Source organism: Varanus komodoensis, unplaced genomic scaffold (assembly GCF_004798865.1).
Source record: "Varanus komodoensis strain SLA01 unplaced genomic scaffold, ASM479886v1 scaffold9, whole genome shotgun sequence".
Lineage (NCBI taxonomy): Eukaryota > Metazoa > Chordata > Lepidosauria > Squamata > Varanidae > Varanus > Varanus komodoensis.
Window position 1 is genome coordinate 33322695 of NW_025336598.1, and position 24186 is coordinate 33346880.

The 24186-nt window shown below is 42.1% G+C and overlaps 1 protein-coding gene across 1 annotated transcript in view; it reads right to left on the reverse strand.

The window, feature by feature from the left end:
* Positions 1 to 19874, reverse strand: part of TANK (TRAF family member associated NFKB activator) — a 115218-nt gene extending 95344 nt beyond the window's left edge. Inside the window, exons 1-3 of the mRNA XM_044417600.1 lie at positions 19796 to 19874; positions 18401 to 18517; positions 16675 to 16895 (exon numbers count right to left, since the gene is read on the reverse strand). The gene's annotated coding sequence lies outside the window, so the exon portion shown is untranslated. The remainder of the gene's footprint in view (positions 1 to 16674; positions 16896 to 18400; positions 18518 to 19795) is intronic.
* Positions 19875 to 24186: the final 4312 nt, after the last annotated feature.

Consider the following 24186-nt stretch of genomic DNA (forward strand, 5'->3'; position numbering starts at 1 on the left):
CCCCCACCCTGACTCTCAGCTATCCTGTGATGTAGGTTAGACTGACTGGGACACAGAGAGGTCTAAGAGATTTGAACCTGCATCTTCCTGGCCTTAGTCCAGTACTGTAACTGCTGTGCCATATTGCTTCTATTGTGTTGATTGCATTGTGTAACAGTCCTGGCACAGGAATTCTAATTATCTAATTTTCAATTTTTGTTCTGTATTTAAAAATGCTGTGACCTCAGAAGACCAAATCTGCACTTCGTGTTAGCTTATGTGGCAGCCGTTCCCCAGGCACGTCTTCTCATATGTTTCCATTTAATTTGTATGCCTCAAAACTGCATGGGGGAGACGAACACCAGCTTTCCCCATTACCCTCCAGATGTTTTGGATGACCATCTATCATGGTGACTTGGGCTGAGGGGAACCATAGTTCAAATATTTGGAATGCACCAGGTATCAATAATACCAGGGTTCTTTTTCATTTAGATACAGCTCAGATCTCTGAATTCATAACACTGGTTTAAAATAATGAGATTTAAAAAAAAAAAAAAACTGGAAGATGCTTTAATTTGCCGGCTTGTTGCTGGGCCTTTGGGGCACAAACTGTAGCCACGATGCCAAGATTTTCTTTGCAGGAAGGCAGAACTATATTTTTTTAAGAGCACAATCTTTTCTTTTCTTTCCTTTTTTTTAATACCAAGGGCTCTCCCCCCCACACACACTTTTTATTTCCTTCCCCCGCCCCCACTGAAAATACTGAATCTATTGTAAAGATAAATCTCATGGATGTGTCAAAATACTGAAGCCAGAGCCAGTTGGCTGCTTGGGCTAACATGACCAAATGCCAGCACAATGAAAACCTCCTTGTCTAGGAAGACCTCATGCTGAATGAGAAGCTGTTGCTACATTATAGGAAGAATTCATCTTCCTTTTGTGTTGACTTTGCCAATAGACAACACATTTTAGAAGACAATGGAAACCCTCCATCGGGCTTAATTTCAGCTTTGCAATGAAGAAGCTCTTCACTTGAAGTGGATGGAGCTGAAGCACGACTGTCCAGAAGATGTCCACCTTTTGTACCAGATATGGATAAGAACTGCAGACCCTGAGGGACAAAGGGAACACAAGGTGACCCTCTGCAGGCTGATATTGTTTGAGGAAGGTGGTTGCTTAGGACAAAGTAGCCATGGAAATGTATGCTGGCAACTGTGATGGAGGCTAACTCATGAAAAAGTTCCCATGCAGAGAATTTCTGAATATAGGTTTGGATCCAGATGGATCCTAGATCAACTGGTCTGAGGGAAGTGACCTTTCCCCTATCTTGCTTGCATGGCATGAATGGGGTGAGTGGGACATGATATGTGGGGGAGGTTGGATCCCCCAGAATTGGGCAGACTCACCCACCATGATCAGAGCTCTTCCTCTCACAGAAGGCAGATCCTGGATCCAACGCATGGTCTGCCATAGCTTTGCTTTGCTTTGCTTTGCTTTGCTTTTCACACTAACCATCAGCCTTGAGCTGTACATTTACCATCAGGCAATTCTAAGCCCAGGAATTTGTTTTGAGTATCAGAAGTGAACCGAGTTCACAGTCTTTCCATGCAACAATCCATTCCTGGTTACAGCAGACTTGCTTCGTTGGAGCAGCAGAATTTAGAGTGTGTGAGTGGAGTAATTTTGCTGTTACTACTGGTTTACCATTGGGAGCCATTGATCCTTGCCTGACCTCTGCAGATCACCCAGAAACTTTCCAGTAGATCCAGCCCTAGATCTACTGACCTTGTTGTAGGCCACCTCTCTGCAGCTGTATCAGAGCATTAAAGCTGCAACCATATGCATACCTAGTAGGAAGAAAATCAGATCAAATGCTGTAAGTATTTGTCCCAAGGATCAGCGGTCTCTTCCCATACTTTGCATGGTTGAAAAACAGAACATTTTCATCTTGATCCAGAGATCTTTTCTGTCTGTCCTTTCAGTGACCGGAACCAGTATATGCATATAGATTTGTTTGCACATGTGGATCTGTTGTGTTCAAGCACCTCTCCCTTGAGATCACACAGCCTCTGCAACACCATAGTGCAGCACTGCCTACCTGAATTATTGCAATGTGCTATGCATGGGGCTTCTTTTCTAAAAGCCCAAAAACTTCCCTAGAACTGCAGAACGGAGCAGTGAGGCTACTTACTGAAGTCGGTAATTTCAAACATATTCCTCCAGTGTAGCATTAACTGCACCAGTTGTTAGTTCCTGGGCCTGAACCAAAGGGTTGGTGCATATTTTTAAAGCTCTGAATGTCATAGGACCAATCTTTCTGCTCAGTTGTTGAGATTATCTTCAGCAGCTCTTCTCTGGATGACTCTGCCTACAATGCCGTGGTGGGCGGTTACCCAAGAAAGATAGCCCTTCTCACAGAGAACCACATGGCATCTTAGTTGTACACATTTAGACACTAGGCTAAGAATTTTCCATTTAAGAAAACATTTAACTTTTAATCTGTTGATCGATTCTTATTTGTACTGCTGGCTGTTCAATGCTTTTAAATATTTTTAATGCAGTCAGTTTTTTAAATATGCATAACTTATATACTTTTCTTGTAGTTTCTGTTGTCACTGTAATTTTCTTGTTTCTTTTTGGATTAATAATTGTAAAGCAGCACAAGGGTGTTTGTCAGTGGAGTGGTGTACAAATATAAACCATCAATCAATCTCTGTAGGTTCTTATTGTAATTATTATAACAATTTATAGTTTGCTTACCCTAAGTAAAAAAATACCGCAGGAGCTTTACAAAATCAAACATTAAAATGCATCCTAATAAATACAAAACCTCAAAGTTTAAATATTTAAAACCAAAGCTAAAGGCAAAATAGGTATTAGCAAACGAACTGGGCAGCTCCGTAGTTCAAGGGATGCTTGCATAAAGAGATGGGTCTTCATGGCATCTTCGAAAAAGCAGTTGCTTGGCAAGAGATTTCCCTGTGTACCCGGGGGCATTGCTCCAGCCATCATTCCTTGGTAGCTAAGTGCAGCCTAAGGATTGGATCACACAGGGACATAGTTGTCGTGTAGCATCGACAAGCCACATTGAGCATTTTTAATTGGAAAACATGATTCTATATATTATGATGAGAAAAAGATTTAAAATTAACAGAATACAGCTTGACCTTAGCTATACTAGATCTACAGGATGCACTTCAAATTATTTCTTTATGTTTTCCACCCTCAGAATTATTATAAAAATAAAACTTCATATTTCACAATCCCCAAAATGACAGCAAGTAAGCATCCATTTAAATAGATCTGAATCTTTTCCAGAATTGTCTTCCAAGCTGCACTTAAGAAACTGTTTGTTCAGTTTCATATCAGGAGCTGCCAAAATACTTAGTGCCAGCTCTGGTCTGTGATTGCAAAATAAAGTGTGGTCACTTAACAGTATATGCAAAGAAAATTCCTGTTTTGTGAAAAAGTTTAGAATGTTATTATAGTTTTGTTTGGTTTTTTTGCTTTTAGAAGTAAATTGCTGTGTTTTGCCGTTAAGGACCAACTGGGTTTTGTTCAGCTTTTCGCGGCTTAGCATAAATGTATTTAACTATGGTCTGGGGAATTTGCCGTCTCTAAGCTGATGTGCTGAGCTGCAGCTTACATTCATAATGATTTTTGTAGCATAATAGGCTGTCAAAACAAATCTGTTTCTATATTTGCGCCTGTGTTTCCTGCATTCCGTCCATTTCTGATTAAAACAATAATTTCATTTTACACAAATGCTACCAGGGTGTGTCAATTTAATGCAGATAATATGTGGGTAAAACACGTAAGGAAAAGGTGGGAAATGCTGGTTCAGAAATAAGTAATTGGTAACAATACTGATTCTGTGGTATTGTTCACAATTCCACACTTTACATCAAGAGCACTTGATGTTTCAGAGTTTGTACCCTCTGGAAAGATCCTCTAGCAGGCTGATCCAGTGCAGGGTCAGGTGTGCCCAGGCAGTCTGAAGTGAACGGCCTCAGTATGGCCACTTTTCCAAGAGGGGCTTAGTTAGTGCTTTATTTTATTTTCCTTTTTGCTCCAAAGGGCCCCCTCCCCAGTTTTCAGGCTTCAGTCCTATAACCCTTTACAGGCGAGGAAGCACCATTTAATTCAGTGAGACTTACTTGGAGTCGATAAGTATAGGATTGCACTGTAGATTCTTTATCACAATGTGTAGAAGACAAAGCGATAGTGCAAGATAATATTTTAATTTTTTAAAAATTCTTCGGATTATAAATATTTAAACTTTTATGGAACACACTTTAGAAGGATATCCTAAATAATTATCTCTCTGATTGAGGACTAAAACAAAAAGGGAACAATCTTAGGCATGTTTGGACAGAAAAGTTCTACAACTCAAGCTGCGCTAGTTGTGAAATGCTAGGAGTTGTAGAACGTTTTCTCCCAACATCTCAATAGCATTGCAGCCTCAGAGAGCAATGGGCAGGTGCTGGAGTCTAAGGAACAACAGAAGTGAAGAATAATTGGCTGGTTCATTAAATATCGCAGAAAAAATCCCGTGCATTCTCCGGCTCATTGGCTGTCCTGGGCTCTAGCTAGAATTCAGCCACTTCTCTCCCAGCGCCACTTTCTTCAAAAAGTTGCCAGAATGAGCGGCAGGCCCTGTAGGCCATGTTGGGAAAGGGCAACATGATCCGGTGTCCCTTGGTATTTGGTAGGGCCTACCTGTTGGGTCCCACTGCCTGACTGCGGACACAATTCTATGCAAGGTTAGGCTGAAAAAAGGCCTACGATTCCCAGCATGCACCAGCAGAGGCATGTTGGGAGCTGTAATCTCTTTTCTCTGGCTAAACTTACGTAGGATTCTGCCTTGAATGCATAAAGCTCACGTAGGTTTTGATCGACAGATAGAGAGATGGATGTATACTTAGACACAATAGCGTGAACGTGAAGCAGAAACATTTCGTAATTGCTGTTCCTCTGCAGCATCATCACATTCAAAATACACTTCCATTTCCTGTGTGCCTAACCCCATATTTTGTTTGCTGCCTTGGTCAAACCTATGTATTCTGTAAAGCAGGAGCTTTTCTTGGTTGCTATTCCAGAATAAAATAATACCCCACAAATTATATTTGTGAACAAAACAAAACAAAAAAACCACCCTACAAATGGTTTCTCAAGATTATTATTTCCACAAAGGGGGTAATTTCCAGATAAACCATCACTCTAACATTCCCCAAACTGCTGCACAATTATTTTAATGCTAAAAATACATGTCGTGGGTATGGAGTGATAGGGACCATACCCTCCACCTCCACAAACATTGTGCTTATCACCCCATCTGCCACCCCAAATGCTAAGTCTTAGAAAAATCACTGCTTTCCAGCATGGTTTATTATTCAAATTGTCATAGAAGGAGAGATGCAGGAAACAGAGACATTTTGGGATGAAAGGAACAGAGTGGAAAATGTGGATCCAGAATAAATGGTGCTGCTATTCTGCTGAGGCTTGCGGGGGGGGGGGGGGGGGGTGCCATATACATATGCATTTACATAAAGTGTGTGAGTGTGACTGCAACTTGAATAGCTAAGCAAAGTAGATTCTGCTAAACAAAACACAGAAAAGGAAGTTGCGAGCACCTCAATTCAAAGAGGCTAAGGATATTTATGTAGGCTAAGAACATATGGCAGAAGAAAGCAAGCTTGGGGGTGGGGTGAAATAAGAAATGGCAAATTATAATTTAGATTGTGCTCTATGAAACTGTCATGAAATGTGAGTACTAGGATCTGATCCCAGTTTTGGAATTTGTTCTTGCCGAAGGAGGAGTTGGAAAAAAATCAGCTACTGATAAATGCTAATGGAGGGATTAGTAGACTAAGAGTCTGCTTTGAAACACTTTTTGGCGACATCTATACTTGAGTATCTTGTCAAAATATTTTCATTTTTGTTACCACTGCGAGATCCTCCAGGACTGGCTCCCAGAAATTTACTCACTGTATTTAAGACTTCGTCTATATGATACACAGGGTAGAATTTATTTTCATTACCTATTTAAAACTCCTTTTTCTTCAACATACTTGTACCTTTGCTAAAGGACTCACTTAAGAGCTGTTACCCAGCAACTGACTTCCTCTGAGGTTTCCAAGCCTCAACTGGAATGTTTGGGGATGCAACAAGAGGATGCAAAAGTAGCCCATCTCTCTCTCTCTCTCTCTCTCTCTCTCTCTCTCTCTCTCTCTCTCTCTCTCTCTGTGTGTGTGTGTGTGTGTGTGTGTGTGTGTGTGTGTGTGTTTATCTCGTGTCTGTTGTGGCGCAATGGACTGAATACTGGGCAGCCTGGAGAAAATTGCCTGCTCCATCTGCTCAGCCTTGATACTCCATGTGTAATATTTGGCAAGGTACTATCGGCCTTGCCCAGGAAGAAGCAACTATTTGGGGCTTGGGGCACACGGAGCAGGCTGAGAAAATGTCCCAGGCACCAACACCAGTGGGTGGCGAAGCTACTCACAAAGGGCAAGGCACCTGCCCAAATTACTGTATACAAGGCAGAGGTGGGGACCCAAGTCCCAACACACTAAGCAGTTCCTTTGAACGCCCAGTTTTCTGTGCCAATAGAAACCTATTTACAGAAGGCAAATATTTTCCCTCCCCTCCCCTCCTCATTCGCCAACCAAACCATTCTCTGTCTCTTTTTCTCTCTTGCTCTGTACTATCATAGAGGCACCTTCTCCCTGTCTCCTGCCTCCATTCTTAAAAATGCCTTGTACTCCATGATGTAGCCGCGAGCTCTTCGTGGACACGAGGATGGCAGCAGCTGAACCACTTTGGTGAGCATCAGAGCACAGACCTGGGGCCCACTGGCCTTACTTGGCCGACAAGAGTGTTGTGACCAGTCAGGTTACGCAGAACTGGTAAAGAATACTGAAATGAATTTGTTATAGAATTTATGATTACCAAATCATCATTTTCTGAAAGAGCAACCTGATGGGGCTCCGAGTATCACGAATGGTGTTTCCTGGATGCTTTGCCATTTTCTATCGTTGCAAATGGGAGAGTAAGCATAATTATAAAGGATGGCTTCTGCTACCTCCAAGTAAATGATTAGAGAATAATGCTTGATTCATCGAGTACAGATCTGTAACTGCAGGAATCATACAAAGATTTGATTTCTCATGGAGTTGTTAAAGTGCCATATTGACTATTGCAAAAACTACCACTGTCAGGTTCCAAAATAATTCTACAAAGGAGGTTTTGAGAAGGTGAAAAGACAAAATATAAATTCAGTTGAAATAACTGTTTGTGTTTGCTTCAAAGCAAGGAAGAAAAGATATTTATTAATTGTGGTAGGTTGCATACAGATTAGAGAGCCAGTGTGGTGTGGTGGTTAAGAGTGTGGAATGGGAACTCAGGTGATCTGGGTTTTGGTCCCTGCTCAGCCGTGGAGCCAACTGGGAGACGTGGGTCAGTCACAGACTCTCTGCCCAGCCTACCTCACAGGGCTGTTGGTATGGGGATAAGATTGAGAGGAGAATTATGTTGATTTCCTGGGAAGGAAAAGGCAGGATAGAGATATAATTAATAAAATAAAAATCTGAGAATGGTCATAAGTGATGGTACAGAAATGTAATCAATATAAATAAGTAAATAAAACAGATCCCTGCAATCCATGATGTTCTGGTGCTTGTTCAGTAGCAAAAATGTTAAGAATGGCCAGGGAAAATGGCATGGATAAGATCTGGGAAACACAACAGGATCTGAGGGTTTCCTGTCCCAAACCTTTACTCTCAGGAGTAAAGTACAGTTTACAGTGGGATTGTATGTGAAATAACATGTCACATCCAAGTGCTTCTCTGGTCACAATAAGCAATGCCTTCTAGAAGAGGCCATTGGTTAATTGTGGAGGACATGCTGAACATACATGGGAATCCAGGTTTACCATCTGGTGTGTCCTTTCCTAAAGACCAGAGTAGACAATACTGAGCTATCAGTTCCAATAGCCTGACAGAATAGAAAGCAGCTTTCTAGGCAGGGTCCTTTTTCTGTCTCCTTCACCCCCATGAGGTTGTTAATCTATTGTATCTACTTGCAGTTGCATCTCAGAACTGAGAGCCCAACTCTACACAAAAAGCTTTCCCTTTACTACTTTTGTGGTATATAATCTCTAGGTGATTATGTGCTATAATAGAATAGCACAAATATGCAAGTAGGAAACTCCTTTCTTTTGCTTTCTGAAATAATACTCCATTTTCACCACCCTTACAAAGCCCTGGGAAAGTGCTCTTTAGGTATGGAAGCAAAACTGGAGAGCCACGCCATGTTCTAGAGAGCCCATAAGTAACCATGAGTGAAGAATCGCCTGCGCAGAATAAATGTCGCATGCAGAAAAACTCAAGTTCTTGCACTTAAATGAATTCAGAATGGTTCTAGACTTTTAATGGCACCGCTACTGAAGTCCGGTGCTCTCCCACCACTTGGTATATGTTTCCATATACGTTGTGCACAAACCCCATTGGTGACAGTTGACCAATATTATGTTTCCAGTGTTTCCGCTTTCCCCCAATAATAGTCTGTGCCCAATTGCACCGTGCTGTGTTAGGCAGGGGCACAACTCCACCTGACCTCATGCCTTCTGATGTATGTGTTTCCACCAACTATTTTGAAAACATATCTAATTCCTGGTAGAAATAAGCTATGTAACTCACCACTGCTGCTTTTCAGTAGCTATGAACGGAAGCAGAGCCCTGCTGGGTCAGACCCGGGCCCCCTGGCCCACCCTTCTGCTCACACACTGGCCACCCAGCTTACCATGGGCGACCCCCCAGCAGGACAGGGTGCAGCGGTACCTACAACCTGCCTACCATATGTCATGATCTTGGATGCTCATTTTATGAAACTACTTGGGTTACACATAGCTCAGCTCAGCTAATTAAACCACAGGTGATCAGCCTCATACTGATCATTGTGAACATGCTGCCATAAGTAGACAGAATGCCTAAAATGCTTGACATTCCAACCCTACCACCTACCCACAAGCTAATAAGAAATAGAAACCAACACAAGGTCAGGAGGTGCTTGTCAAATTAGGAATAATTGGGACAGACATGAAGAACATAGTGGGATTGTGGCATTAGCCATCACTTAAATGACTGAACCCATGTTTTGTATGCCAAAGGTTCCAGCTTTTCGCCCTGGCATCCCAGCAGACAATCCCCAGTTGGTCTGACTTGGTAGAAAGCTGCTTCTTATGTTCCTGTGTTTCTGCAGGAAAACAATTGCTCTTAAGTCTGGTTTAGGTTTGAAAGCCACTGTCCCAGTGCCTACACCTTGAGATTATGGGTTTTGTAGATGCAGCATATGCCAGATGGAAACAGGACAGTACCTTGAATGGATCAGATGATAGAAATAGGGGGAATAGAAGAGGAAGCCAAGAAGTAAGCACAGAGTTTGGACCAATTTAAAGAAAAACACACAGCATTTCTCAGCGGAGAAGCAAAGCGAAGTATTATCACATTGTCAAAGAATCTTTTGATCTTGGAAAGATTTGATCTCCAGAACACAACCACATTTGACTGAACCACCAAAGAAATCTTTTGTTTTAATTGCTAATTCACAAGATGGGAGAGTTACATCTGCTAAGAACAAGAGGGACCCCATACAAGCCCATTTGCTACCTGGAAGACTTCGTGGTGGCATTCCCAACTCAGTGGGAAAGCACTGGGACTCACACACCGTCTGCTGCCTAATTGTCTTTTGGCTCAATTTGGTGCATGCAAATAGGACTGGGCTGCAAAAGATGGTTCAGGAAACCCTAACAGGATATCAAATATCAGGCAGCACAGAGCAGATGGTAAAATAATTTTCTAAAGCAATCTTCAGGAAGTTTACAGTAGACTAGGAAACTGGAAAATAGCAGGTGGGTAAAAACGGAACTATAACAGGTTATGAATTGTCAATAATACACATATATATTATCTCTGTTGATGAATGGGTGGGAGAAATCAACAGGAAGAATGGTGACAAGAGCCAATCATCCACAGTCCAAGCTGACACCATGCATCAGAATGGGATGTAGTTACAAGTGTGGAATAATTTTCAGGTTGAGTCGGGTGGGCCTGGTTGACATATGACTGTTCACCGCCTGATGATCGCCACATCGCACATGTGAAGGGCCATCACAGAAGCAGTGTCTCAGGCAGCTCTGTCCTCGATCCTGGCACCTCCGCAAGCGAAGTGCTTTTCGCCAGAGATGGCGCAAACATTCAGCTGCTGGCCATCGGCTGAATGGTGAGGGAAGAGAAGGGAAACGATGCACATCCATACATGTGTGAACCAGGCTCCGTGTCTCCCGTCTCTCATAATTCACTGATTTGCCCTGTGATGTTTCCTTCCATGTGGCCAACTGATGACTTCAGCCTCCCCCAACCGGATCCCTGCCAGGAGTGATGGACTACACATCCCATCTTCTTCAGCCAGCACGACCACTGCATGGCATGGTGAGTAATGCTGTGTAGCACATCTGGGGGATGCTGGGTTGGGGGATCCGCTGTGTATGGATATAGCCACAATTAACCTGACCACTGCAGGAATAGGAAGACGTCTTGCAATGTGAAATGAGTCTGATCATTTCAGAGTGTCCAACTCCTCATATGGTCACAGAATACCTGTGTGTGGCTGTGTGCATGAGCACACACACACACACACATATACAGGAACTCCACTGACCTACCCCATGCTGGAAACAAGTTTGCCCACACACTTGGGGAATCGCTGTAGGAAGGACTACAGCAGTTGTGCTTTTGGTGAGCCCCTCTTGCACAGCAGATCTAGAAAAGGGACAGAAGCGCTTTCAGATGCTGCCCAGAATTTATACTATTTTATGCTGCAATTGTTTGTGCATTTTTATTTAATGAAAGCTGCAGATCAATAAATGCAATGAGTGCCCAACAAGGCATAAGTCTTTATAAAGGTTAAATGGTGGGAAAACCCCTAGACTTGCCCATAAGGAATGCACCAAAAGACTAAGAGGCCAATTGTGACATCAGCTTGCAGCTTAAAAGAATGCCGGAACGATGGAATTTCTTGAGTTCAAAAGGCTGTGGTGTTCACAATCAAACAAGGAAATAATTCAGATGTGTGTAAGAGATTCTATTGTGCATCCTCACCAGTGATTCTGTCTTCTTAAAATAACAAACCTGCTGGTATTTGTTAAACTGAAGAGAAGCAGAAATAACTCCTGTAATAGATTTAATATAACCAAATGCAGTGTTATAGTCCTATTCCCCAAACCACAGCTCTTTATAGGCACAAAAGTATGAGTTGCATAAGGGCACCCATACCATATGTGCATGGCTTTGTGCTGTTGTGTTTGCATTCCATTGTGCATTTGTCTCCAGTCCAAGTGCAATCATCTTAGCTGGGCTCACCCTGCATCTCTCCCAGAAAGGTCTGCTATGAGATGCATGATGCGGCCTCATTATTGCTGGTATTTTGAATGTAAAGCCTCAGTTCCCTGGCTTGGCTTTGCTGTTTGCTTTGCTTTGCTTTGCTTTTTGTGAAGGATGTGCAGCTCAGACATAACGTGTCCTATTCACATTTCTAGCTCCATTTTCATATCCCTGAAAAGTTACCATCCAAAAACCTCCATGGTAACCATCAAATTGCCTCCACTCAGTGGGAAACAAGGTTGAAGACATGGACCCTGCCATCATACTTCTGCTTATCATTGATTCTAAAGGCAGAGGATCCCAGTGTCTGGTGGGGGAAATCAACAGCAGAACGCATCTCTACTTGCAGCCTAAGCTTCAAGATCAGCGCTACAAAACTTCAGGCCTGGGATCTCAGTTTCCACCTTGTAGTTTCTCAGATTATCCTGGCCCTGTCCCTTCCTGACCACTTTGTAATTCCCATGATTTTGTGCAGTTAAAATGTTCAGATGCTTAAACTAAGACTCAGTTGCTGGCACTAAGAGTGTCAAGTTATAATATGCTGTGTGTATGAGTGTGCTTGTGTTCTTTGGCCCCTGCCTCTTTTGCCTTCTTACTTGCTCCAGAACTGAATCCGGCCTTTGTCCCCTCCCATTTTAAATGAAAGATTGGCAGCTTGGCACCCTCCAGACACCTTGGTCTTGGGCTCCCCTAACCCCATCCAGCACAGACAGTGCTCTGAGATTACAGGAGGTGGAACATTTGGGGTGCACCAAGTGGCCCACGTCTGTTTTAGATTGTGCCCAAAGGGGCTGTGCTTGTTTAAGAGGAAATACGATGCACTGATTCACTACAACAGAGGCACCTATGAGGGGCTAGTCAGCATAGATCTTCTCATAACGTACCTACATCAACAAATGAGCCTAGTAAGCAGTGCATGCTGTGGAAGGAAGCTTAACCAAACTGTACTTTCCTTTTACAGGTTATTTCCTGTGCCTGCATGTACGTTTGGTAGCAAAACACCGTATCATGAAAAGGAGACGCCCTTGAAGCAGGTTTGCTCATGCATGCAAGGACCAGCACACAAGGTGCTGCCTTATTCCCGGTGGGGTTGTTGTCCGGTATTTTCAGCTCTGGCCAGCTGCAGCCCTCCATGATCTCTGGTGGAGGCTTTTCCCATCATCTGAAGTTGGGGATGCCAACAGCTGGGCCGGAGACTGCTTGCATCCAAGCGATGCGCTCTGCCCTCTGAGCTGGGTGTCCTTCGCTTGCTCGCTCAGTACTGCAGGACTTGCAGAGTCATCGCTTGACACAGCACTGAGTGTAAGCTGCAAGGTCATTGCTTGACATTGCAGTAAACACAAGTCACAAAGTCCTCACTCGATGCTGGTCCAGGAGTGATAAATATCAACTGCAGCAAAGTCCTCGCTTGACACAGCACTAAATGTGAACTGCATCGTCATGACTCAAGACTGCAGACTGGGAAGGATCAGCATGTAGGAACCCTCCCTTGGTCCATCCTCCACAGGCCTCAGTTGGGCATCATTGTCCAGCAACCACTTTTGGCATCCCGAAGCCAGGCTTTCTGGCTCCTACGACCAGTTCTGTGTTTTCCTGAAGCATATAACCTGAACAATATTTCAGTGGGACTTCCATGATGCATAAGGAATTCTGTAAGTGTGAAGCATTCTTGGTGTGTGAGCCAAATCTTTGGGTGGTTTGCTCGCAACAAGCTCCAGCATCCTTGGAATAAGATTTGAATGCTACTGATTCACACAGCATGTAGCATAATGTAATCAATACAAGATGCTGCATATAAATAAACTGTTTAGATTCTCACATGTTGTAGGATTAGAGAGGGCATCATTCCCAGCAGTACTCCCCCTCCCTCAGAGTTCACACCTTTTAAGGGGAAATGGTTGCAAAGTATTAATTTTAAGCCAGTAGTGAAAGCTTATGTTATTCCTTTTTCAGCGATATACATAGTGCTCTTTTTGTATACTATTAACTATGGACATATGTTTTTCATCTGACTATGCTACTTACACACTAGATTCTTTTAAAATATCTATATCTATATCCCTCTATATATGTAAGATATAACAGCTGTCACAGGAATATTTTTAGATCACTGAAACTACTAACACGAGCTGTTTGAATCTGGTGGATGAGGAAAAATCTGATCTGTTTGCCATATTCACAAATGGATAAGCTGGATGGGAAGCAGGAAATCCCTAGAATATATTGTTATTTCTAGCTATTTCTAAACTTTTCCGCTTTAGCCTCTTGGTTTGACTCAGAATCTGTTTGTTAAAGTTAATGAAATGTTGACAGCTCTACATGAATATCATTATTAGAGAAACACCCAAGAATTGGCAAGCTGAATTACAAAAGGTCTTTCCAAAAGTGAGCAAACAGTTTGCACAAGAATTCGACAACAGTGTACATCAGATTAGTGTTCATGAATGACAGGAAAACTTCAGCTCAACTGGCTTTAGGGTTTCAAACTCTGAATTAGATTTATTTGTCTTTTCTGTACTCAGCCTCATGTATATAGAGATGTATAAAAAGTTTTCCCAATGTTTCCATGCAACAAGCCTATGGCAATTTTTCAGCTGTGTTTATCCTCAACTCTTGTTCTCTCATCTTCCTTCCTTCTTTCCTTCCTTCCATAAAATATACACTACAGATTGGAAGGGGCAGAGTTTAATAAGCAGCCAGTGCAGAGTCATTCCATGTAATCTGCGTGGATGGAAATTGTTTGAATTATAAAGGTATGTATTGATATGAGCATTTATGACCATGTCTACCCATACAAAATACACACAACCTTAGAAACACCATGGTAAAAACAAGTAGAATTTGGAGTGGAATTCTTTTGTTCAGGATTCCAGACTATCCCTTCTATTCCCCACACTCTCCTTTTCTGGGTCTCCACACACCAAGAATCAGCGTTCCGTACCCATTAAGTGTGCCCAGGCTTCATTGTGTATTTTTTGGGATAGTTTTCTCAGTAAACTTTTTTGTATTTCTGCAAATTTGGGGAGTCCCCCAGAACCTGCTGATCCTTTCCACTTGTGTGGCTAGAACAAAATTGCCTAACAGGGACCAGCACTTGGCCAACTGAGAACATATTTAGTGTACATGAGAGTGGCAAAAGAGCAAAACGGAGTAAGAACAAGATATGGCAGTAAAAACAATACCACTAAAGGCTACGACATAAATCCATCAAGGACAAAATAAAATAACTTGAGCAGCCCACCAAAAGGCTTGCAGCTTGGGGTGATGTTTCCCTCCAGGAGGCAAAGCGTTTCCACATCCTCAAAGTGAAATGCACAGTAGAGTTCTGAAAGCTCAGCTCCATTGCCTCTGGCACATTACAAGCGTATTGTATGCAGCGATCTCTGAACTGGAACTGCCTCTGTTAACGCTTGGACCATGCGCATGTGTGGTCTTGCCCAAAGGTCCATTGCCCACAGGTCTTTCTGGTTTCTATGAGGCTTACCTTAACATTTTTCAAATGGCTTTTTGCATACATGGCCATTTGCTTTAACAAGCATATGCTCTTCCAACTGTGCAGGACCTGTCTTTCCGCATCTCAGATTGTGTGCCTGAAGCATTTCCTAATGAGTTGACTCAGGCACTGAATCAAATGCACAAGAGCCAAGCTGCCTGCCTATTTGGTGCAAAGCAAAGAGGTTCCGGGGAACTCATTAAGTTCCAGTCATGTGAATCATTATTGAAAGTAAATGTTGGGTTAGATCATAGAGGTCTTTCCCTAACAACAAATTGCATTATATTACTTTCAGTTGAATGAGAAGTATATCGAGAAGGGGCCCTTATTAGTTGAGGGCCATCTCCCAAGAACATCAGGAAACGTAACCTGATCCCGTAATAATGCAATAAATCTCAAAACCACAACGATTTCAGGAACAAAGCAGAGTGCTAATGTGCTCATTAAAAAGACCTTTCATAGTTAGAGTTTACAACTGAAATAGCAATGATATTAATTGGGATCATTCCATTATTATAATTTACTTGTAGGCATCATAGATAGCAAGCATGTTTGCTTATTTTTAATTACACACACGAGTCTAGTTCAGCTTTTGCTACCTTCGTTTTTACACAGGGCTGTTTTCACTCTGTATGTACATGCAAGGCAGATTTAAGGCTGCCCTCCAGATGTAGGAATAAAATGGAGGGCTACTTCTCAGGACATACTTTCTTGGTACAGTTGCTAAGTCTGTTTGATGGGTATTTCTGATTGGGAATGAAAAGTTATGCTCCCTAATTTGGGAAACATCCAGTATATGTGCTCAGAAATTTGAATTTCAAAAAGTTTGCTCAATTTGACTTGCACGGATAATTAAAAACACTCCTAAATCTGAAGACTTCCTGAGATTTTTTTAAGGCACTCTATCTGGCAGCTTTTACTGCCTTCACATTCTTTTTGCCAAAGGAGCAAAACAAGTTCTCATGGTATTTTAGGGCGCAGCTGCAATCACACACAGTCCTAGAAAGAAGCCTCAATGAACTCAGTAGGGCTTACTTAAGCAGATGCTTTTGTAACTTCACTGCCATCTGACCAGTTACTCTCCTGTGTTCTGCTCTATGAAACAAAGCTGGGTCATAAGAAGGGCTTCAGATCAGTTGCAAAGCATCTCTTCGGCATGGAGAAGGTTCCACATGAATCCCGACATCGCCAAGCAGGGCTGAGCAATACTTTAGTCTGAAACCGGCAGAGCTACAGCCAGCCCCAAATACGGAGCTGGACCTCACTTGGTAAAAGGCCGCTTCCTGTGTGTGTCTCTGCAAGGATATTTTGACTTTCTTTGCCCAGTCAGGTCCCTTTAGTATGAACTCTAGGTACTTTTGTTCAAAGGGTGAGCACACCCTCATGTTGGTCAAAATTTATATTGAATACAACATTGCATTCCTGAAAGGAAGCAGCATACCCTAACAGCCCAAAACATTGTCTGCTGCATTCCTTCTCAACTCAGTTAGTTTTAACCAGGTTTAGTTAGCAGAAAGGCTAAACATGAGCTCAGGTGCTCACAAAGAATTCCAAACTGTGTCACTCACATTTTTAGTTCCTTCCCTCCATTACAAAGGCCTTTTATGCAGACATGAAGAATCTAAACACAGGGGCAGCCAAGCTTCAGAACCCTTCTGCCTCTATTTGTAACTAGATCTGTCCTGGATGCCTCCAAGGCCTTGGCAAATATTACATATATATATCATGTATTACATATGCAGCAGATCACCTATTAACATTTACCTTCATTTCAAAAGTTGAAAGGCAGACTAGATGACAGCTACAGCTTTACTCCATGCATGTGACAGGCAAGATCAGATCAAGGAAACGAAGATGTAGGGCCACTCCTCCACTTAAGCAGAGTAAGATGGAAGTGGATGCTGAGGCTGATGGCGAGTGAAGGCAAGGCACCAAGGTGGCCAGATGGGAGCTGCCAAACAGGGAGCAATCCTCAGAGAAGAATCCTCAGAGAAGAGGACAAAAGAAATCACCGTTAATAAGTGTACATAACCATGGATCACGGGTCGGTACATCTGATCAGCCACTGCAGGCACTTCCCATAGCAAAGAAGGCTGCAGCTGTGAAAGCACCGAGGTCAAAGTGGAGTCTCATAAATGCCACCATTGCAAATATCATCACTCAGCTGTAACTGCCAAATTATATTTGGCATAAAAGTGGCTTTGTAGTTTTCTTCACTCTTTTCATGTTTTTTGTTGAAATTCACCATAAAAAGTACAGTGTAACAAAAATTCATCAGCAGCATTCATGACTTGGTCCAAAATAAGGATCAACTTATCCATCCAATATGCCACAAATGCATTTTCTTACCCATATTTAAATATTGATTTCTCCATAGAATCATTTTAGCATGGGTAAATGGATCAATATGTGATGTTATGCGACATACTTCTCTAGCAGCCTTTATTTGGTACCATTTTAGTGTGCTGAGAACCTAATGGGATCCATTTGAGAAAAGATCCAGAACTGATCAGGGTGGAAAATCTAAGCTCAGTGGAAAAAGAAATTTAGTACAGGTCAACAAATACATCCAATGATTACACAGAAAGCCAAACCCACTTTCTTTATTTGAATGCGGCATTCTTTTCAAAGATATTCATGGCATGGCAACCCCCCAAAAAATTATACAACAGAGCACAACATTTTTGAAAATATTTGCTAGGTAAAGATAAAGGAATCCTGCATGTAACATAAACAAGCTGAGGTATAATATTAATTTTAAATGTATTAGTCTTACTGCACAAACCATGCTTTAAAGATTGCAGAGTATCTATATTCTGTGAGAGCTCCTGTATCAGCTTTTTCAAGTCAACTCTTGATCATTTGGGATGTGTCTCTGAGAATAAATATTCCCAGAGAAGTAATGAGATCTGAGCACTATCAAAATTGCAAATTAGCAATGCTCTATGAGATACACTGTTTCCAGTCAGCATAATTTCAAACCGTAACTGGTAAACTAAATAGTCAGACAATAATCACCTTAATTATTGATCAGATACATCAAAACTAGAACACACAGAAGTTGTGAGATAAACGACAAGGGATTGTCAGCATAAATAATAATTTTAAATATAAACAATTATGCACAAGGCTTTATATAATACCATTCAGTCTTGATGGCTTTAGAAAGAAATCAAATATCAATGAAAAAAGTAGACATCTCTGTCGGCTACTTCTCCCAAGTGCCAAAGAAATCTCCGGTCATAACACTGGCACCCATTTCAAAACCTTTGCAGGGAAGTCAAAATTTAATGGTCAGAAAACTTAAATTCCACTGAGATCTTCTCAGCAGGCAAAGAAATGATGGCAGCCAGATCTGGTCTATCCCCTTTTAAAGATGAGACTGCAAGGAATCCTGTAGCTTACAACATGAGGACAAGAGGTCATGGGTCCATGCCCTAAAGCTATTAAATCAACAATTAGCCCTCTGTCTGTATTTAATAAATCTCACCTGTAATAGCTTGGTGAGATCCACTAGCCAGAATTGCAGTTGCTATCTTAATATCCATGTTCATTAGCAAAATAGGTTGATAGCATCATGGGTGCTGCTTGCTAGGCTTAGGGGTCCCTGTAATGCAAAGAAGCAAGGAAGTCTGATTCAAAAGTATGGTAAGGCTTGGAACCAACAGGCTGGAAAATATTTCATACTGCTCAACTGGAATCCCGCCCAGACCATGTGATATCCCATTATTCATATTCATAATAACATTTGTAATTTACTCCATATGCTGAGGAGGCAGGAGAGGCTGCTGTTGTGAGGAATCTGAACTGCAAGAGTAACACAAGGAGGGAAAGTGTCCTTGTCCTGTTTTAACGGTTTGCTACCCACTCAATATAAATCAGAATAAAGTTTCAAAATATATATTTTATAAATGGAACAGAGCTGTATAGTGTATCACTCTCATCAGAAGTAATATTTTGAAGTTTTTGCTGTTAAGGACGATGTTCCAAAATTTTACTGAGGTGATCACCGTTTTCCCATTTTGTCTTCATAAGCAACTTAAAGCAAATCCACTCACTGTGAAAAGATGTTATTAAACGCATATGCAACATTCTGCACTTCTGATAAAGCTGTGCAATTGCACAAACAGCAAACTGGGTAATAAGAGATTTCAACTTCCTATTGAGGAGCAGTTCTTGTATTTTGAAAAAGACATCTTAGAGGAAGCACAAAAGATTTACTGGCCTCTTACTCAATGGTTCAAGAATTAACTGTGCCTTTATATTGAAGACATATTGAACCATCAGAGACTTACTCAATTTGGCAAATCCAAAAATGGCAACTCCAAGAAAACGGTGATACGGTGTGATAGTACCAGTGTACCAATCTTGCAAACATTTATTTGACATAATAAAGATACAGAAAAAAAATCTGCATTTTAAAAATCTTCTAAAAATCATAAAAAATCAAACTAATGTTCATTATGTTAATCTTTACACAATCTAAAGTAAAAATCGTATTACCCAAATAGGGCTAACTTTCTCTCCCAGCAGCCCCCCCATATAAAATGAGAATGGGATAAAGAAATCAAAAAAGAACACAGCTTGAACAAAAAGTGGGAAAAAACTTTTTGCCTTCCAATAAAGACTACAAAGTAATTCCCACACCTTTTCAGTGTCATTATTAGATACAAGCCCATATAATTTGTGGTCAAAGAAGAGTGCTTCTCTTTGGCTGCTCTTCTCTCTCTCTCTCTCTTTCTGCTTTACCTGACCTTGCTAACTGGAAAAAGACAAAGTCGGCCAGGAACAGAAGGATGCACAAAGAAGCAGTTTCTCTTGATTATGCCTTGCTCTCCCTCAGTTCTTCCATTGCTTCTCTGGAAGAGCTGCAGGGCTGCCTTACCTGCATGAGCAGGCCCAGGAGTTCAGGTGGGACTCTGAGGATCTGCCCCAAACACCTCCACTGCCTTCCTAGGTGGTAACTGGAGACAGGACAGGACATTGAGTCAGTGTCATTGCTCTTATGGCAGCAGACCAAACCCTTTTGTTAAAACAAATGCTATAAGCTGCCCTTTTAATCTTTTCTGCTGTTCCTTGTTCTAACTACATATTTTGTCAATTTGATAAGAGCTGTACTAGGGAGCAGCTGGTAAAGAACCTTGATGAATAAAGAGAGATGCAAGAGAACTTTGTCTAGACTTTCCCACAGATCCCTTTTGCAGGCAAACAGCATGGTCTGCCTTCCCCCTCTCTATCCAGTGTAAAGATTAGTGGCTATTTTGGGATGCAGGTACAGAAATGTACAAGTTAAATGCTAACGGGAGACTCAGCCCATCTTCCATTCATTGGCACCAAGAACAAACAAGGGAGAAGTCTGGGTAAATATAATTGTCTTCAAACCCCACCCCCCAATCATCAGTAGCAGCATTTACGAGATTTTCTATCTCACCCTTCCTCACATGCAGTGCAGTGTTGCATTTTCATAATGGCTAGAAACTTGGGTATGTGAAATGACACTGTGAAATGACATTTCAAAGTTGTTTCTCTCACATCATTTTTTTCCAAGTCACTGATTTTTTCTCAGCAAAATTATGAAATAAGTAAGAATATCTCACAGAAGCCTTGAGATGATTTATCCAAAAGCAGAACTAGAGGTTTTGAAAATACCCCATGCTATATTTGGGCAGGGAGAGATGAATTAGCTGTGCAATCCTATGCATATTTTCATTTTTATTGGTTTATTGTTATTTTTAAGTACGACCCCATTCTCATATGCTCTGGGCTTCTTACCAGTTAAAATTTCAACTAAAACCCAGCACATGTAATCCAAAGTAAGTCCTGCCATGTTGAATGTGATTTCCTCACAAACACTTGAGCTAAATAATCAGTAAAATAGATGAGCAGGGCAAGGTGGTGGTGGTGGAGGAGGAGAGCTGCTTCTTCACAAAACACTGAGACAATTTCACAAAGTCTGGTTAAATCAGTGTTTTGGCACTGTATTTTGGGAGCTGTACTAGAAAAAAAGAATGGATTGAGGTAGTGAGAGTTTCTGACATGGAGCCAAGCCTTAGCAAGAAATGGTAAATTGTCTCTAGTTGGGTAGAAATGGGACACAGAGACCTCTTGGGCCAGATGCACTCAGTTCCTAGAACTGATTCTATACAGAGAAGAAAAGAGGGAAGTACAATTTCTCTAGTTTTCAGAACATCACTGTTCATTAAGGATGCTTGATAAGGCATGAACAGGGATAATGACTCTAGAACAAATTGTTTACTTTTCTGCCAGCAGAAGGGCATCTGAAGAAACGATCCTAAGGAGATCGGCGAAGAAGCAGATACAAGGTGTTGAGCTGCCATGATCGAGCTCCAGAGGTTGGCACTTCCCTTCCCCAACTACCACCAGAGGGGCTTCTGAGAAACATCTTGCTCCGAGGAGAGGTGAGAAGAAACAGGTTAGGATGGAACTCGAAAGCAAAGAAAATGCAGAGGAGAAGAATTAGTAGCAAAGAACAGGCCAGTTTCTCAAGAGAATAGATAAAGTGTGGACAAATAAGGAACACATCTGGCTTCTCCTGCTCCCCTCCTTGCAATCTCTTTCACGGGGCACAACAATCCACCATGGGTGATGCGCCTCAGTGTGTGGCTGTTGCATGCAGGCTCAGCCTGATTCCCACAGGTGACCAGCAAACCCAACGGCCCAAGTTTTGTTCCAGGATTTCTTGTATCCACAATGAGTTGGGATGTCATCTGCAGCTGGGTAACTGACCCCTTTGCAGATTGTGGAGAACGGCTAGCGAGCTGCTCAGCAAGAGCAGCAAAACCCCTTGCCACTTTTCCAAGCTGGCTTTCGCCACCACCAACATCTGCCACCTCACTGATGCCCAAGTAGCATGGAGGAGCCACGATCATTGGCTTTTTGCCTCCTGCTTGGATGTCAAGATCTCTCATGATAACTGCAGCATGTTTTCCCTTTCAACTGTTTTCTTTTTCAGATATTGCGTTTCACAATCTCGGATTCTACAGCTAGTAACAGCCCTTACAAAGGGCCCAAGTGTCACACTGAAGGAGCTGTCACTATTTTGTCACCCTATTTAATCTTTTTTTTAGCACAAGGAATTAGCAGAACCGTATTTGAACAAACAATTCAGATTCTTTTTTTAACAAAGGTCTGAAATGGCAAGCTTGAGTGCATAGGTCTCTGTCAAAGACTACTTTTAAAAGGGACAGAATCTTGACAGCTAGCTGACAAATCTCCATGCACCTGTAAAAGATGGTGGCTGACACTCTTCCTCTTTCTTGCAACACCTACAATTTCAGGAAAGAGTGGAAATGTGTGGGGACAAGAGTCCCTGTCACCCAAAACCCAGAGAGCCTCACAGAAAGTACATGATAGATTGCTATCCTCCTTCATAAGCAAAGATCACTGGCATCTTTGGTTTATCCTGACAGCTGGCCTTCTTGACAACTGTCAAGAGAAAGCAAGACAAAAATGAATCCCTTAGCTACCTTTCGGAGTCAGTGCTTACGATGGGTGGTTCTTACACTTTAATGCAGGCCTCCCACCCCTGGAACATTGCTCAGGCTTGCCATTTTGAACCCATGCAAACGTTTACTTGTAGTAGTCCAACTGAAATATTCATTTAAAGAATATTTGAAAAAATTACACAAAGTGCTTGTGCTAAGCAAGAGGCGCACAGCTGACAAACTGGGGACTGTTCCTCTAGTTAAAGGAGAAAAAAGCACTGTTTGGACCCCAGGAAGGGTCTGCCACTAACAATCAAAATGGAAATTGTGAAAAATTATATCTGAGGGGAGGGATTAAAAAGACACGGGGCTCATAACCAGAGTAGCAAGAGGGCAGACAAGTGAGGCCTGCCATAGCATCCCCTGGGCACATGAAGAGTTTGTGGGAGGAGGAGGAGACAACCCATGGTAAGTAGTGATCCTGAGGGCAAGGCCTGTCTGAATAGTGTTCTTTGCAAGGTACTCTTGAAGTCTTTTGACTGAAATGCTTTGAATAAATAAATTACTGCATGCATTTTCAAGGGGAAGATGTGCTGAAATAAATGCTGGCAAAAAAGTCAGGAAATTGGCACTGGGGAAAAAAAGAAAACCCTTTAATCTACTGATAACAATAATTTTGAAAAGGACTCTGTGTATTGAGAAAACAATATGGAGAAAGGGGGAAGAGGGAATCAAACCCCAAAGGCAGGAGACTACAAGAAATGGCCTGTAGTCTTGGCTACTTTAAAAGATGTGAAATAGTTTCAGAGCTAAAGATAAGATATCTGGAGGCCTGTTCATGTGGGATAAGAATTTTCACTAGGGGGCAGCCTTTAACTGATATCTTAGATTAGTGTTAAGTCTGCATGATCTGATTTCAATTAAAAATTGGCCCAGAAGGCAATTATACTCCTTGCACAGCTCCTAGGGGAAAATTATGCTTTCAGAAACTGTTGAATCAGCACACTCTCGCAGTTGTAAGTACAGGAAGGAAAAGCTCTTGCATAACATCAGAATCTCAGTGCGCGCACACGCACACCCACATTTCACTATGGAACTTTTTGTATGCTGACAAAACACAGCACACACTTTTTCCCAAGCAACAGAAAATTGTTCCTGGTTTCCTTCCAATAAAATTACAGTAAAAAGCAAGGTTGCGAGGTAAAGCTAGTTCTGTGAGGCTAATCCGTGGAGATGTGGGAAGGGAATGGTTGAAAGGGATTTGACAACCTGATCCGGCTTCAGGAAGAGTTCATAGAAAGTAATTATAGGTGAGCTGATAGGGTCGCGTGTGCCGTTCAGGACAGCCCAGAGTTCTGATCACTACAGCCGGCTTTATTCACATTGCATCTGAAGGAATGTCGTTGGCTCCCTTTCACTCTGGGGCCCAGCGCAAGGTACTGGTACTTAAAGGTAAGACACTAAGTGGCAGGAGGGACCTGAATTCCCATGGGCACGTCTCTTCCCATACTTGGATTTCCATGCCTTGGGATCCTCTACTGAAGAAGCCCTTTTCACTGCTCTTCTCTATGGTAAGGGCTGGAAAGGAGGGGCTTTGTCAGAAAGCCTTCCCCAAGGAGGCTTGCCTAGGACCTGTGGTACAGTTCTTGTAACTACAGGTTAGAATGTTATTTCTTCTGGTATTTATAATAGCCTAAGCCTTAGCCCATGTAACAGGTCTGGGCCACAGTCCTAGGCTTCCTAGGAGGGTGGCCAGGGGACTGGGACAAATGCAGTTTCCTCTGTTTTGCCCAGACTGTAGACATAGCTATAATGTGGGCAGTGGGGAATC